Raw genomic sequence first — 15,961 nt, forward strand, 5'->3', positions numbered from 1 at the left:
GTTACTCACAGAAATCACAGTTGCGCAGACATCATTTTCCTTGTGTTGGTTCCTCAAAGTCCCGGCCCTCAGGGAGCAGCTTGGAGGGGCCTGGCTGATGCTGGCACTCGCATCAGTTGCTGCGTCGTGACAGAGACACGCTTCTGACGGGAACTGGCTCACGTGGTGACGGAGGCTGAACAGCCCCACGATTTGCCCTTCGCAAGCTATGAAAGAGGGTGGCCTCTAATTCAGTCTGCGTCTGAAGGCCTGAGGACCAGGGGATTTATGGTGTAAATCCCAGTCTGAGGGATGAGATGAGAGGCCCCAACTCAATAGCGAGGCAGGAAGAAAAAGGGACGAATTCCTCCTTCCTCTGCCTTTTGTCCTATTGGTTCCTTCAGGGGACTGTGGGAGGCTCATCTACACCGGGGAGGGAGATGTTCTTTACCTGGTCGGCTGACGCAAATGTCCATCTCACCCAGAAGCATCCTCACCCGGAAATCATGTTTAATCTGGACACCCCACGGTCCGTCACATGGATGCAAAATTAAGCATCACAGGTGCATTCCAAGAGTGAACCCCAAAGCTTGGAGTCCGCAACCTTTTATAATGGTCATGCCAACCCTGTGCTCCAGAGCGAGGTCCTATCCAACTTGCAAGGCTGTCGGCAAACCCACCTCTTCCTCAGAGGGAGACACGGCTCCTGACTCCCAAGGCTCTTCACGCTACAAACATTCATCAAAAGGGCCGCCTGGGTGGCTCAGTTGGTTAAGCGTCAGACTCTTGATTTTGGCTCTTACAGCTCGTGAGATCGAGCCCTGTGTTGGGCTCTGCACTTGGGATTCCAGATTCCATCTCTCTCTCACTCTTTCTCTCTCTGCCACTCCCCCATTCACGCTGTCTCTGTCTCTCTCAAAATAAATAAACTTAAAGAGTGTCCACAACAAACACCGTCAAGGCCTCTGCTCGCAGGACGTGCACACAAACTCAGGGACCCCCGAGAATCTTCTTCCAGCACGGCTTTCTTCCCCTTTAAATCCACTGTATAACAACAAAACGTGAAGCAAAAATAAGTTATTTGCACATAATGAGAATGATTTCCCTATCATTATCTCTCCTCGTCAGGCATGTTCATATTTTAAAATCAGCACCATTGCTAATTGCAGAACAGGAGACTTTGTGTTGCTGTTGGAGAAATCTCGAGCTTTATTGGTGACGTTGGAAATGGATTTGGGCGCCAGGAGACCTGCCTGTATGGCACGTAGAGCCAGCAGAAGGCGGGTAATCGCGGACCAGAATTCGTGCTCCCTGATCCACATAAGGAAATTGTTCTCAGTTGAGACCATGTTTTCTGCCCCATCTTGCAGCTGGAGGCATCCACACTAATGAGTTTTAGATAAGGCAGCAGAAGGGACGAGAGCTGCCTCCGAACTGGGTTTACGCGAACTTCCCACGAGGCGCTCTTCTGGGCTGTTTTCCCTTCCAGCGAGCCACAGTGTGGGTGGTCGGAGGTGGCCTTAGAAGCGAAGTGAGGAAGATGGCAGAGTCTTGTGTAGAAGTTGGCCATCCAGGAACTCACTCACTGACTTAATTCCGTTATGTCACTTTCCCGTGCGTAAGCAATTCTGTGTTTGGGAGCTACGACCCGTTGTGGCAGCCAGCTTAGCTTAATTCATGTAACTGAGTTGTGTTGTTCAGGAATCATCCTGGAAGAACGTGGAACAGTCTCTCAGCTGCCCAGAGAGCCTCCGTCCTGACCTTCATAATCTGGGCGACACCTCCGACAGAAATTTCAGAGTCCTCCTCTCTCGCATCTCAGAACATAACGTTGATTAAAGTGCAGGATACAGGGAGATGAAGATAATGGAAATGCTTCCTCGCACTTGAGGATATAGAATCTGTGCCATCCTAAGACGGAGGGATTGTCTACTATGCCCATTCACTGTGCAGAGCCTACAGTCGGGCGAACATCTCCACAGATCTCAGACTGTAATACATTTGTTTGCTAACTCGTTAAAACCATTTTTAGGGGCGCCTGGGTGCCTCAGTCAGCTAAGCATCTGATTTCCGCTCCAGTCACGATCTCATGGTTCGTGGGTTCGAGCCCTGTGTTGGGCTCCGTGCTGAGAGCTCAGAGCCTGGAGCCTGCTTTCGATTCTGTGTCTCCCTCTCTCTCTGCCCCTCCCCTGCTCACGCTGTCCCTGTCTCTCTCAAAAATAAATAAACATTAAAAAAAACCATTTTTAAAAACCCAAAAATAATAAAGAGGTTGGTGGCAGCTAGGTTTGTGTGGTGTATGACATTTATTGATAAACACAAATATTTGGCTTATTGGAGACAAACGGTCATTGCAAAGAAGAACCTCACTGATGTGCGGACAGCAGCACCTTACCTGGATTCTCTTCAGGAGATAAATGGCTGAGCAGCTAATTATGGTTTAGAACTCTCTATATTGATATAAAGCAAAGGGTCAGCAAACTCTTTCTATAAAGGGCCAAACAGTATATTCCAGGCTTGGTGGGCCAGATGGTCTCCATGGACACCGCCTAACTGTGCCTTGGCACCAAAATCAGCCACGCAGAGGAAACGAATGAGTGGGCGTGGCTGGCTTCCAATAATACTTTATTTACAAGGAGACTATCTGGACTGGATCTGGCATGTGTGCCTGAGTTGGCCAACCCCTGATCTAGAGACTCGGTGCTCTTCTCTGTGTAGACAAGTTCTGTGGATCCATGGGAAACAGTGCATCGGCTAGAGCACATGCCTCAGGAGTAGCACCATCTAATTCTGTGCACCGCCTGTGAAGGGTTTTTTTTTTTTTTTTTTTTTTTTGCAATTCGTTGTCAGTTATCATCGGTAATTGATAAATATGGAAATTCAATCCTTCCTGGTGGTGATTTAATTGACTTCCTTCCCCCAGCCCCTCCCCTCCAATTTTGTGCCCATTTGCAACTGAACTGCACCTTCCTTTCTTCTACAGACAGCTGTGCTCTATTCCCTTTTCCTTGGAATGGATTGTCACATCAGCCTGGTTCCCTCGTATCATGGGAGTTCAAGAAATTCTCTAACATGCATTCATTTGAAATCTATATAGAGTGATGATTTTACCTTTGTCTGCAAATTCTCTTCTAGTTTGCACATGTGATTAGGGATCAAAAGTTATCAGTGGCTTTGAAATGAAGTTCTAAGTGAAGGTGAACTCAGTCTGTTGTTACTTCCCTGTGTGTGTGAAACCAGTCCTGCCCTCTCCAATCTCACAAATAGTTGGTGACGGCATTGTATTTACATAGCGCTTTCAAACAGGGCTTTCAAAACCATTAGCTCATTTGTTTCTTTCGACAAGTCTCTAGGCTTTGTTAAGACAAACGATTATCAAAATTTCATTAAGGAGGAAAGTGTGACCCATAGAAGCTTCACAAATGCATTTCTGTCTCTTTGGAAAGCAAAGCTTAGTTAGTACAAAGCTTTTGTACTTAGTACAAAAATGAGTACAAAGTTGAAGATCACCTCTTAACCACCCATTCAGTTTCCCATCCTTCACGCCCCTTCAGCAGATGGACATTCCCCCTGCCTTCCCCATCCCGGCCTTGTGCCGAGCTTAAAACTACACACCACCTCTTGCGAAGGCAGCGTGGAGATCATAACAGCAATTGAGTTTTGGAGCTTACTTGGATTAGTTTAGGCATCTGACTGTGTGGAACATGTTAACAAAGATTCTTTTAATGTTTTATTTATTTTTGAGAGACAGTGAGTGGGGGAGTTGCAGAGAGAGAGAGGGAGACAGAGAATCCCAAGCAGCCTCCACTCTGTCAACGCAGAGCCCAATGCGGGTCTCGAACTCACGAACTGTGAGATCATGACCTGAGCCGAGACGAAGAGTCTGACGCTCAACCAACTGAGCCACCCAGGCACCCCAAGAGTTTTTTAATTGTGGGTTTCTGTCAACAAAGTGAATTTATGAATATTATGGTCTTAAAAACAACTGTCAAGTCGATATGCCTTTTTAAAAAAACAGTGTCATGACAAACTCTCTCCTGGCCGTGTAGATTTACAAGCAGTCTGACCCTCAGAAGCTTCCAGAAGACGGGGCCCGCTTAGTAAAAGGTGCAGCAGCTTACCCCAGGAGTAGACCTTACAGAGGCAAGCTGAAATGTCATTGTTGCTTAGACAAAGTCAACTTCAGTGTTAAACCTCAGGAATAAAAACTCAACAGGAGGGACATGAATGTATATAAATAGGGTGTCTGTAGAAATGGATTAGAGCTTACACTAGAATCTCGTACAGGAGGGAAGAATGGGGGGATGCAAATGAGAAATTCAGGGTCATTCCGGCTAATAGTCTTGTCACAGCGTATTCCAATCTCCTCTGTTTTTCAGCAGCTGTGGGGAGGTGGGGAGAAGAGTCCCACCAGCCTTCATGGTGCATCCTTAACAGTAGGTGACACGTCGGAGCACTTTCCAGAACAATTACAGGATGACTTTTCAGGGAAGGTTTGCTGTGTTTCTATTTTAGACTCTGAGCCTCATGGAGGACGTTTTCTGAGCACACGATCTTATTCATAGGGCTGCATTTCAATTAAAATTAGTACAAAGTTGGCTGGAGATCTGAAGGAAAGAGAAAGCAGGCTGTGGACTTGATACTGATTTCTTTGAAAATTTCTATAGAATCCATCATCTTTCCATCATTTGAGAGTTTGTGTTTGCCTTTGTATCTCTATTGAAAAACAACTAACGAGATATATGTGTGTGTGTGTGTGTGCGTGTATATAATCTTTAAGGAGAATTAGAGACTTTGTTCTTAAAAATATAAAAGTATCCACTGGCTACTTGTCCCTCTGTGGCTATTAAAGGGTTCTATTATATATTCTAACACTCATATGTGGCTGAAGATCATATGAAACGCAAATTGTGATATTTAGGTTTCTACTGACTGAAGCCATTCAAATGCAAGGTATTTAGCACAACTGTTTAATTGTTCATAGACTATTAAACGTCTTAAATTATTTTGCTGTAAGAATAGAATGAAATCCTTTGTATACTTGCTGGGGTTTTTCCCTCCTTAGGACAAGGTGATAAATACTTAAAGGGAAAGTGAATGCATGTGCTTTCGGATCCATTGAGTCCAACTCACAAAGAATTGTGTTCTATGAAAAGTCATTTGCGCACTTTTTATAAGCCCACTGAATACCTTTCAGAGTCCTTACAGAAATCAGGAATAGAAACCTCCAGATTCCCAGGAGCAGAGAAAACTTGACCCCGAAAGGTAAAGTTACATCTGAGACTCGGAAAACAGGAAATTCTAGATGCTTCTGGCAAAACACACAGTACCCGGCAGTGTCCCGGGGAGTGTGCTAAGTTTTCCCAAATCTGTGCGTTCCTTCTAACTCGGGAATCCTCCAAGGGCTGAAATCCCCCATTCCAGGCAGGGAAGTAGCAACAACCACAACAGCCACGAAACAACCTTCAGGAGAAGGAGCAGAGAGTGCTGTTGTGGTCCCTCGGCAAAACTGCACACTCGAAAACCCACCCTGCAGGACAAGGCATCACCCAGACACCTCCCCTGGGGGACGGAGGCTTTGTTCAGAAAAGGAAGCTCAGTGTGTGGACGAGCTGAGGGTTGCACGAACCACATCACTAAGTAGGGCAGGGCTGCGCACCTTCCAAATATATGTTTCTTTGTTCCGATGTTTCCCTGAGAGGTAAGCGAAGAGTGAGTCTCCCTCCTCCCCGGGCCAGAGGAAGACGCCCAACAACACTGTCAACACCAACAAGAAGGCTGCAAAGAGTGGGTGTCCTGGAAATTCCATCTGCATGAAGTATGCAGGGAAAAGCCTGGCCAGTCACCGTAGCTGGTGAAAAACAGATTGGGCGCTCATTGTTTGGCTCCGTGAGTAAGTCAGCAAAGAAATGTGGGTGTGTGCGGTCAGGAGGAAAACAGACTTTTAAAAATGTGGGAATCCTTTTTTTAAAATTGTTAAAGAAAATACTTCAACGCGATACTTTAAGCGATTACTTAGCTCCTGAACTTAAAACACAACTAAAAAGCAAGCATGGACCAACTCAATGAAACCTGAACGTGGGGGGGAAATAAAACCCTGGTACAACCATTACCAGTATTTTCGTGGGATGATCCTCAAGGCTATTACAAATGTCGCCAAGCCTCCGTCTATCCTTCTAAGCCCCCGAAAGGAACGCGGTGCCCTGGAGTTTGTGAATGATGCAATTTAACTGGAGACCCCCGGTGTCTCCTCCCCCACAGCGGGTCACCATGAATCAGAGTTTTTGTGGTTGTTCTATTGAAACGGGCAGGCACTCGGTGGTTCGCCTTTTGTTTAATTTGTTACAAGATCACACAAGCTATTTTTCAAGAGTTGCAGAAAGCATCTTGGGAAATCCACAAAAATGGGCTGAATCATCTAACCAAAAACAGCCCATGCCACATCTGACTGAATCTTGCTTTTTTTTTTTTTTTCCTCTTGGGAGAATGCTCTCAACCTCAGTTACATGTAAGAACGAGAATGCAGAGAATGATCTAGGGTCTGAGGAGAGAGCCCAAGCAGCCTCCGACCACTGAAATCCTGAGGATGTTTTCACCGGGAGGGGACAGGACAGGTGACACAGTCAGCGGCCACCTGCTGCAGGTGTTCTGAAAGGTGAAGACTCACACCCAAATGGAGATGCTGTTGTGGAAGAGTGATCGTCCCAGGAATCTACAGCGAGACAGGACAGTTTAGGGGGAGGAGACCTCTCTCTCCAGGTCTCGTATCACAAGGTACAGGTCAAGCTTGTTGCTTGTCTTCTATTTTTTTTTTTTTTTTTTTTTTTTTAGCTCAGGTTAGCACATTTCACATGGAAATCCACAAAGCATTTGTGTTTCCTTTGGCCTGTGACCTGTTAGGTCAGACGAGATGCCAAATGCGTTTTGTTTTTTATGCAAGCCCAAAAGAGAATTTGGCTCTTGGATTTATAACAGGATTGGACTTCAGGCTTCTAACAGTTAACAGTGCTCTTCAAAATGGGATCGGTCAGGAAGAATGCAAGGGGCACAGGGACGAGTTGTTGGGTGTTTTGACATTGTCTCTTTTCATAGGAGAGTCCCAGTTCAAGGAGGGAGGGGTTTCCCCTTTTCAAACAACGCTTGTAAACGCGTGACTCATTATGCTGTTGCAAACGGCCAAAAAGTTCTGCAGAGACTGGGGCAGGTCAGACCGCAGCGAGGCTAATACTTCAGGGCTGCTCGCCAGCCCTGTCCACCGGAGTCCAGAAGGAGTGGGAATCCAGGGTCCCCTGCTTCCGTCCTCAAAGGCATTCTGTTGTTCCCCGTCTTGAACAGAACCGGCTCCCACAGGGGCCATTCTGTGACACCGCCACTGTCCAACATTATCTCGTCCCCGGTTCTCTGGAAAGGTTGGGTTCTACCGGGTCGACCAGCGTCCTTCTCTCATTTGAAGAATCTGGCTCTGAGCATGATGTGGGCAGAGCAGGGGAGGGAGGGATGCTAAAACCTCAGTTGTTGAGAAAAAAAGACAAACAGGTTTTCTGTGGCAGTGAACCCAGAGCAAGGCATTGCTTTGTCGCTAAGGAAAAACAACAACAACAACAACAAAAACAACAAAAACCCAGCCAAATAGACCTTTCCTGCACCCAGCTGGAGACACTACCTTGAAAAACAGATGTTGGCCAAATGTGGTCCAAGTTCTGATGCGAAGGTATCGTTGGCCTTGTACTATGAGGGCCCTGGGTTTTCTCATTTGCCATCGTGCCACTCAGACGTGACAGCGATGTCTCCTCAGGGTGACTGATTTCAGCTCCGAGAACAGGAAGAGTAACTCACATGCCCACGGCCATGTCTCACACACTTTACCCATCGTGTGCATTTTGTGTTTATGCAGGGAGAGCTGGAAGCTGGGGGCCAGTGTGAGCACCGTGCTGTATCTTCCTGGGGAGCCAGCCCCTGCCAGACACCCCACCACCGGGATCCGCACCCCACCCGTCGACAGGCTTTGTTCTGGGCAGTGAGGCCTCAGACAGGGGCTCCCTGACCCCCAGCCCCAGAAAGGGAAATAGCAGCAGACCCTTAACGGCAGGATTAGATTTTTGTTTCTGGTACAAGGTAGATGATGAGTTTCAAAAGAGAATTTTAACCTTTTTTTTTTTTTTTTAACTAAACAACAACAAAATTATTTTTAGATTGATTGATTGTGTGTGTGTTGTGTGTGTGTGTGTGTGTGTGTGTGTGTGTGAAGTCAAAGACTGCAGTACAACTGACACACGCATTTTGGTAATCTCGCATCTTAGAGTCGAGTTTCAAAACAACCTGACCCTGGCCCACGGTGGCTCACCAGTAACTGCCACCGACTGTCCCAAACAGGGTTCCACCCCAGATGGCTCTTCCCTGAGAAAAGCCCAGATTTACTCCCAGAGCGTCATCCTTCGTCCTCACTGCTCTCCACACCACGTCATGTGTCCCACTTTGCAATTTGCTCCCAACCCAATGGCTTTTCCACCAAGAGTCTCTTCCCTGTTCAAAAGTGTTTGGATTATGTTCTTAGACGTTTTTTTTTAATTTGAAACCGTTTTGCTTCCAGGCATCCTGCTGTCTCCCAGAAACTAACGAGGCACCAGGAAGCCAGGAAGCCTGTCCTTGTACACAGACCGTCCCCTCTCGACGTCCCAAATCCGTCACTTCCCTCCCAAGACACAAGCAAACACCCTTTTAAAAAAGTGGTTTGCTGCCCTCCATTGCCATTAGGTACTGAACACAGTGTTTTTCTTCTCGTGTCCCCGGACCCTGAGTTCCAGGAGGGCATTTTTCCTGTGCTGCTATTTGGTATATTGCTTCCGTCCAGCCCCAACGTGCCGACGGTGAGCTAAATGCAGCAGGGCACCTCCCGAGAAAACATGACGGTCATTAGCAGACGAAGCAGGCATTTGGGTTTTCAAGGCATTCAGTACATTCGGCTAAAATATATTTACTAACCCACAACCAGAATTGAAAATAGTCAACAGCAAATTTTTGCTGGGGATGGGGGGGGGGTGCGGGGAGGTGCGCGTGCTGGGGGGCAGAGACGGCCTGAATAAGGAAATCGTGTGCACACTGGCTCTGCTGGTGTTCAGGAATGCCAAGGAGGAAGGTTCTGGAAGTGAGAGTGAAAGCATTGTGTTGAAATCGTGTTGGTGGCAAACAGAGTCACTCAGTTTGTGGTGCATTTAGACTGTTACCAGGGACGGAAACAATGAGAGTTTCATGAAGCTTGTTTACACACCCAGAAAATACATTTAGCTTTTCGAAGCGGAGTGCTGTGGAAAATGTCTGACATGCGCCTACTGTCCTCAAAATAGCTCCCTTCCCAACGGCTCGGCAAGTGCTGGAAAACCTCCTCTGTTTCAAGGTACCAAGAGCCATAAATCCATATTTAATTAGCTCTGAATGAAATGCTGAAGACGATAGGATCTTTGTGCTAAAAATGAAACCCAAACGGGCCTGGTTGATTTATGTCTCATTCAGAGTTGTAATTTAATTAAAACGACATACTGGGTTTAAAACACACACGCGCGCACGCGCACACACACGCACACAACCTCCCTGGCAGAGTTCTTCCCACGTGAAATTCAAATTCAGTGTCTTACGGCTTAGGAATTTCCATATTCTGCTTTTCTGTCACATTGCTTAATATGTTTATTCAGCCCTCTTCCAACAGCTTACTTTCTTAACTAGCTTGTTGCTCATTAAGTCGCTGAATGTCTTAGTGACTCAAAGGTATAAACCGAAAGTCTGCATACAAACACATCTTAAATCTTAATGGAGCACTACTGGACAGCTCTTCGAAGATGAAGCCTCGTCCGCACCAGGCTTGTATTTATGGGGGCGGTTCGCATTGAGTCTATGTATAGACAGCAAGGCAAAGTTGCAAATGAAAAGATAAACAAAATGATATCAGGATTTCTTTTTTTTTTTTTACGCGTCAGAGGGTGAAATCGCAATATTAATATGAATGTGACATTTTACTAGTACATCTGTAAAATGAAGTTTTTCCATTAAAACTTTAATTTTTGCGTCATTCTTACAAGGGAAAAAAAAAAGAATTCCTGTAAATTAAAGCTTCTCTCTTCCTCTACCCTGAGTGCAAAACGTTTCAAGTTAAATTAAATTATAAAGTAATATAATGTCATGGGGAGCTTAATGAATTATTTGTAAATAAGCTGGAAAAATTTACTTGGATTTTTATATACACCCAACTTACAAATGTCAAGACACCCAGAAGCTCCCTTTATATTGGTGCGTCAGTTACAAACAAAAATGTGCTGTCACTCCAAACCCTGAGCATTTCTTTTTTTTTTTTAATTTTTTTAATGTTTATTTATTTTTGAGACAGAGAGAGAGAGACAGAATGCAAGCTGGGGAGGGGCAGAGAGAGAAGGAGACACAGAATCCGAAGCAGGCTCCAGGCTCTGAGCCATCAGCACAGAGCCCGATGCGGGGCTCAAACCCACAAACCACGAGATCATGACCTGAGTCAAAACTGGACACTTAACTAACTGAGCCACCCAGGCACCCGTTTCAAAAAAAATTTTTTTAAGTTTATTTATTTAAAAAAAACCTTTTTAAAAAATGTTTATTTTATTTTTGGGGTAGGGAGGGGCAGAGAGAGAGGGAGACACAGAATCGGAAGCCGGCTCCAGGCTCTGAGCCATCAGCACAGAGCCTGACACGGGGCTCAAACCCACCAACTGTGAGATCATGACCTGAGCCGAAGTAGGATGCTCAACCGACTGAGCCACCCAGACACCCCGGTATTCACATCTCCTTTTTAAAAAGTCAGAGCACTTCTTCATTTTCCTCCCAAGCTATTGAGAAGACACAGTTGCAGTCATTTGCCATTTGCACAGGTGGAGGTGTGGGTGCTGAGGGTCCTCTGGAACACGGCTGGACCCTCAGGTCAGCAGGACAGTTCAGAGATGCCGGCCCTTCTTCCCCACAGCACGGATCTCTCACCTTGAGATGAGCCACCTTCCGCAGGTAAGGGTCTCACACCACCTGGAACAGGCAGATTCTTGCTTTGTAGAGTCAGGGAGAGGGAGAGACAAGTGGAGATGATCTAGGGACAGTTTTATTTTGTACATGAGAGAGGTGAGTCTCAGTATTTGTCACCTGCAGACAAGGTAGCACAGTGACTTTAATTCGGATGGCAATGTTTTTAGCAATCTCCGGAATGTTGGGAATAAGTTAATTGAGCCCTTCCTTTTGTAGGTAAGCAAGCACATCATCTGCTATTATGGTGACAGTCTTCGTTAACCAACCACAAAATAAGAAAAAAATATATATATATATAAAGAACAATCTTTTTGTGTCATACAAATTTTGTTTAATAAGATGCATTACTTTAATTTGTAAATAAAATGAAAAGGACAAACAAAACAATTGTAATTTTAAGTCAAAATTTAAGGGGGAGCAAAATTTAAGTTCTTGACATATTTAGTTTGTAATTATTTAGGAATTTGTCATTCGGGTAAGTAGTAAAATGTTATTTGAGGTGCACCAAGCATGCACACAGTCATGTATAATAGGGTGAGACACATCTTCTCTTCTACAAATTTTAGTTGATCAAATTGAAATTTTTCCTCATTAAGAATTAAAGATCAGCTTGTAAGAAAAAAAAAACAGGAAGGTTTTTGGTTAAGGGCTGGTGGCCCGCTGGGATATTCCTTTTTTTTTTTTTTTTAGTTTATTTATTTATTTTGAGAGAGAGGTAGAGAGAGAGAGAGAGAGAGAATCCCAAGCAGGCTCTGTGTTATCCGTGCAGAGCCTGATGTGGGGCTTGAACTCACAAACTGTGAGATCATGACCTGCACCAAAACCAAGAGTCAGTTGCTCAACTGACTGAGCCACTTGGGCACCCTACCACTGGGATATTCTTAATCCTAAATCTCAGTTTTTTTTAAACTATGATAGTTTTATGATCTCACGTCTCATGGGTTCGAGCCCCGCTTCGGGCTGTGTGCTGACAGCTCAGAGCCTGGAGCCTGCTTTGGGTTCTGTGTCTCCCTCTCTCTCTGCTCCTCCCCTGCTCTCACTCTGTCTCTCTCAAAAATAAATAAACATTGAACTATGATTTTAAATTCTTCCTTTAAATTTGAGCCAAATGGTTTGTTGAATTTCTGGCCCAAGAAGATTTTCATCTTCACTTAGAGACTATTCACTTCTAGTTCTGAAGAAAAAAATATATATTGTTACACTCATACGAAGTTGAGACAGGGGTCCGAGGGGTGTGGCTTTGCCAGCCTGGCATTGTCCTTTAGGATTCGGTCTTCCTCCTTCAGGCTTTTCCTCCCATAGCCAGGGACTCTGCTCCACAACAACCATCACCACACTGCGAGGTTCTCTTGAACGCTCTGTGGTCTGAAATGTTCCACCAGTGTGTGTGTGGTCACACTGGGACTATTATTTCCTCCAAGTGTTAAAATTTAAGAAACCGAGTAACTCAAATAAATATTTTAATACAATTTTAAAAAGAAATCATAGTTGGGGGCACCCAGGTGGCTCAGTCGGTTGAGCATATGTCCCTTGATTTCAGCTCAGGTCATGATCCCGGGGTCATGTGAGCGAGCCCCAAGTTGGGCTCCACACTGAACATGGAACCTGCTTGAGACTCTCTCTCTCTCTCTCTCTCTCTCCCTCTGCCCCTCGCCCGCTTTGCTCTCTCTCTCGAAAATAAATAAGAAAGTCCAAACTAATACAGAAACATACATGATGACCAAAATATCCAGTCAATTTTCAACTGAAGTGTAGTTGACATACAGTTAACATTAGTTTCAGGCGGACGACACAGTGATTCAGCAGCGTATGTGCTGGGCTCATGGCAAGAGCAGCTGCTGTCTGTCCCCACGCGACTGTGACAGTATCATCGACTATGTTCCCCATGCTGTACCTTCGATTCCTGTGACGAATTCCTTCCATAACCGGAAGCCTGTGTCTGCCACTCTCCTTCTCCCATTGTGCCCATCAGCCCCCAACCCCCCGGCCACCGTCAGTCTGTCCTCTGTCAAAGTATCAGACTTCTAACTAAACACAGGCTCATCGCCCTGTCCTATTTACGCTTCCAAGTTCTCCAGTTCTGAAAAGCGTGCATGCCTAAAATATTTTATTCTATTTTCTGTTTCAAGATGACGTGTACCTTTTAATCTCACGCCCTTACCTTTGTCCTTTTACCTGTGTGTGTGTGGTGTGTGTTTTTGTGCAGTGTCTCTTTCCTTCCCTATCTCTGCTACCAGCTGTGTGACCTTGAACAAGTTACCTCGTCTGTCTGCTCCTCAATTTCTCCAGCTGTGAAATGGGGGTAAGGACATGGCCTGTGGGGGGCTGTGGGGAGGACTCACTGAGTCTGTGCGCGTTAAGGACCTAGACCTACGCCTTGCGAGAGTCAGGTCTCTGGCTGCGGACTTGCATTCTTGGGCTGCTTTCACTGTTTTAACTGTTAATGGAAGCCAGAGCTCCATGTGTACCACCTCTGGTGCTGGGGGTGAGGATCAAAGGCCCCTCACCCTCGATCGATGGCCAGATTTTCACCAGACTTCTCATCCGAACCCTCTCTCGTCCCAGACGTGGAATCGCTCAGCCCCCAGCTTCCGCAGTCACTGTAACGTGAGCTGGACACCATCCCCTGGGGCAGATGGGTCCCAAATGCCATGTGGGGGCCACACAGTGACATGGCGGTTCCTACTCCTCCGCAGCAGCCTCTTCGAGGAAACAACTCGACCACGTGCACTGACAGATTCTGGAAGGTTCTCCAGGGTCGGCTCCCACCGAAGATTCCAGCACTTCTGGTGCACCCGGGGGGCTCGGCTGGTTAAGTCTTTGACTCTTGATCTTGGCTTAGGTCACGATGTCACAGTTCATGGGATGGAGCCCCCGCACTGGGCTCCGTGCTGACAGCACGAAGCCTGCTTGGGATTCTCTCTCTCCCTCTCTCTTTCTGTTCCTCCTCTGCTCACTCTTTCTCTCTCTCAAAATAAATCAACTTTTAGAAAACAAGTAAAAATAATAAAATAAAATACAATAAAATAATGAAATAAAATTCTACCATTCCTTTTAGGCTATGTGTTAAATTTCCTACTCGTGTGTCCTTTCAGATGCAAAAACCTGAGAGAATCTTGTTGTAAAAATAATTTAACGGGCAGCCTGGAGGTGGGAGAGATATCTAAGAGTCCCAGAGAAGAATCGTCAACTGTTGAACAAGTATTTATTAGGCATCTACTAAGTGCCCAGCACTTCACTGGGGTCTGAAGATACAGCGAAATTGGCACAGGGTCCTTCTTCCCGACTTCGGTGGGTGAGAGACGCTTGAGAGATGACGCAGGCAGTGCTGTGCGCTGAGCTGGAGTGGGGGCTTCTCTGTGCTTCACTTTCTACACCCCAAGGGGGTTAGTTAGAAATGAAGGAAGACGGTGCCCGGACCAGGGTAAGTCTTCGGGACACATGAGCTGCGATTATTATCCTCGTCTGTGGCACAGGAAAGGTCTGATGTCAGCAAGGAGCACGGGGACTCTAACGGCAGGAAGGGTGGCTGGGTGGGGTCTGAAGAGCAATGAGGCGTTTGTTGGATACACAGGAGGCCGGGGAGGAGAGAGAGTTGGGATGGAGGGAACAGCGCCAGCAGAAACACAGATGTGAACGAGACGGGGCATTCCGGTGCTGCAGAGACAGGCAGCCAGGGTTGCCACGGGCTTTACTGCCAGTGCAATGACCACAGCCCCCAGGAACTGGCCCTACACAACAGCCAGTGAGCAATGCACACGCCGGGGGCTCCAAAGCATCACCTAATGCCTAAATAGCCTTCTTTTCCTCCTTCCTCTCCTGACTTCCCTCTTTCACCCTCTCTCGTCCAGCATCCAACCCTGGCTCTGCCCCCTACACCAGGCTGTAAGCACGGTAAAGGGCAGGCCGTGTGTCTCTCACTGTGATACCCGCTGCCCGGGGCACGATGTCTCACACGGGGTAAGCACTGGGATCCTTCCATTGGAGCAGGAAGGATCCACTGCTCACCTGTGGTGGGTCAGGTGCTGTTCCAGCTCTTTGGGACACGTCATCCAACACGGGGGTCACAGATCCTGTCCTCCCATAGCTTACACTCTACTCTGTTAGGTAGAACGAGGCCGCGGTTGGGATGGAGGCGGAGGACGACAATCAAAGGAGTACGTGAGTCAGTTCTACGGTCCTGCTTATGTGAACTATTTCATAAAATAATATTCCATAGGCTTGGTACATAAGGGAGGTATAAGCATCCGAAATGTCGTGACGGAGCCTAAAGGTTAAAGCCAACAGATATTTGTGATACGGATTGGCTGGTCTTGAAAAATATTTCTTGAAATCAAATGACTCTCAAACTCTAAATAGGTATTTCAACAACAGGTCTTATGGGTGTAGGAGGTTTGAGGACTTAGCAAGCAACCTGATTTAATATTTGGGGGACCAGGAGATAGAAGCTGATGAGTACACCAGTCTAGAGAAGAGGCAACATTGTGGTATCACATACCCCACCATAAAAATCTTTTTTTTTAAAAAATTATTTTTTGAGAAGGGGTGGGAGGTGCAGAGAGAACAGGAGAGACAGAATCCCAAGCAGGCTGCGTGCTTAGCCTGACACGGGGCTCGAACCCATGGATGGTGAGATCACGACCTGAGTCGAGACCAAGAGTCGGACTCAGCCATTATGGATTTGCTCATCCTTGACAGCTCCCGACTCCACGGGAGGAAGAAGCGTGGACAAACCTCTGCTCTGAGTTCAATCACGAGCCTCTGAGTCACCTAGTCCTTCAATCAACTGGTTGTTTCCTCAGGAAAGCTCCACAGAACAACTGACGGATGGTTTTCCACTAAAAGATACGACACAGCTTTAATTAACTAATGAACTAAACACCTAAGGTGTGCACGTATTGGAGAAGACAGAGATATAGAAGCTGATCTCCCTGGGGCTCATATT

General features: G+C 46.3%; 1 long non-coding RNA gene across 1 annotated transcript; it reads left to right on the plus strand.

Moving 5' to 3' along the window:
• The first annotated feature begins 5,537 nt into the window (after positions 1 to 5,537).
• LOC128316263 (uncharacterized) lies at positions 5,538 to 14,361 on the plus strand. Its single transcript, XR_008299863.1, has 3 exons — positions 5,538 to 6,759; positions 9,951 to 9,992; positions 13,223 to 14,361. It is a non-coding gene; the product is annotated as an uncharacterized LOC128316263 (long non-coding RNA).
• Positions 14,362 to 15,961: the final 1,600 nt, after the last annotated feature.

Source organism: Acinonyx jubatus, chromosome B4 (assembly GCF_027475565.1).
Source record: "Acinonyx jubatus isolate Ajub_Pintada_27869175 chromosome B4, VMU_Ajub_asm_v1.0, whole genome shotgun sequence".
In the NCBI taxonomy this organism is placed as follows: domain Eukaryota; kingdom Metazoa; phylum Chordata; class Mammalia; order Carnivora; family Felidae; genus Acinonyx; species Acinonyx jubatus.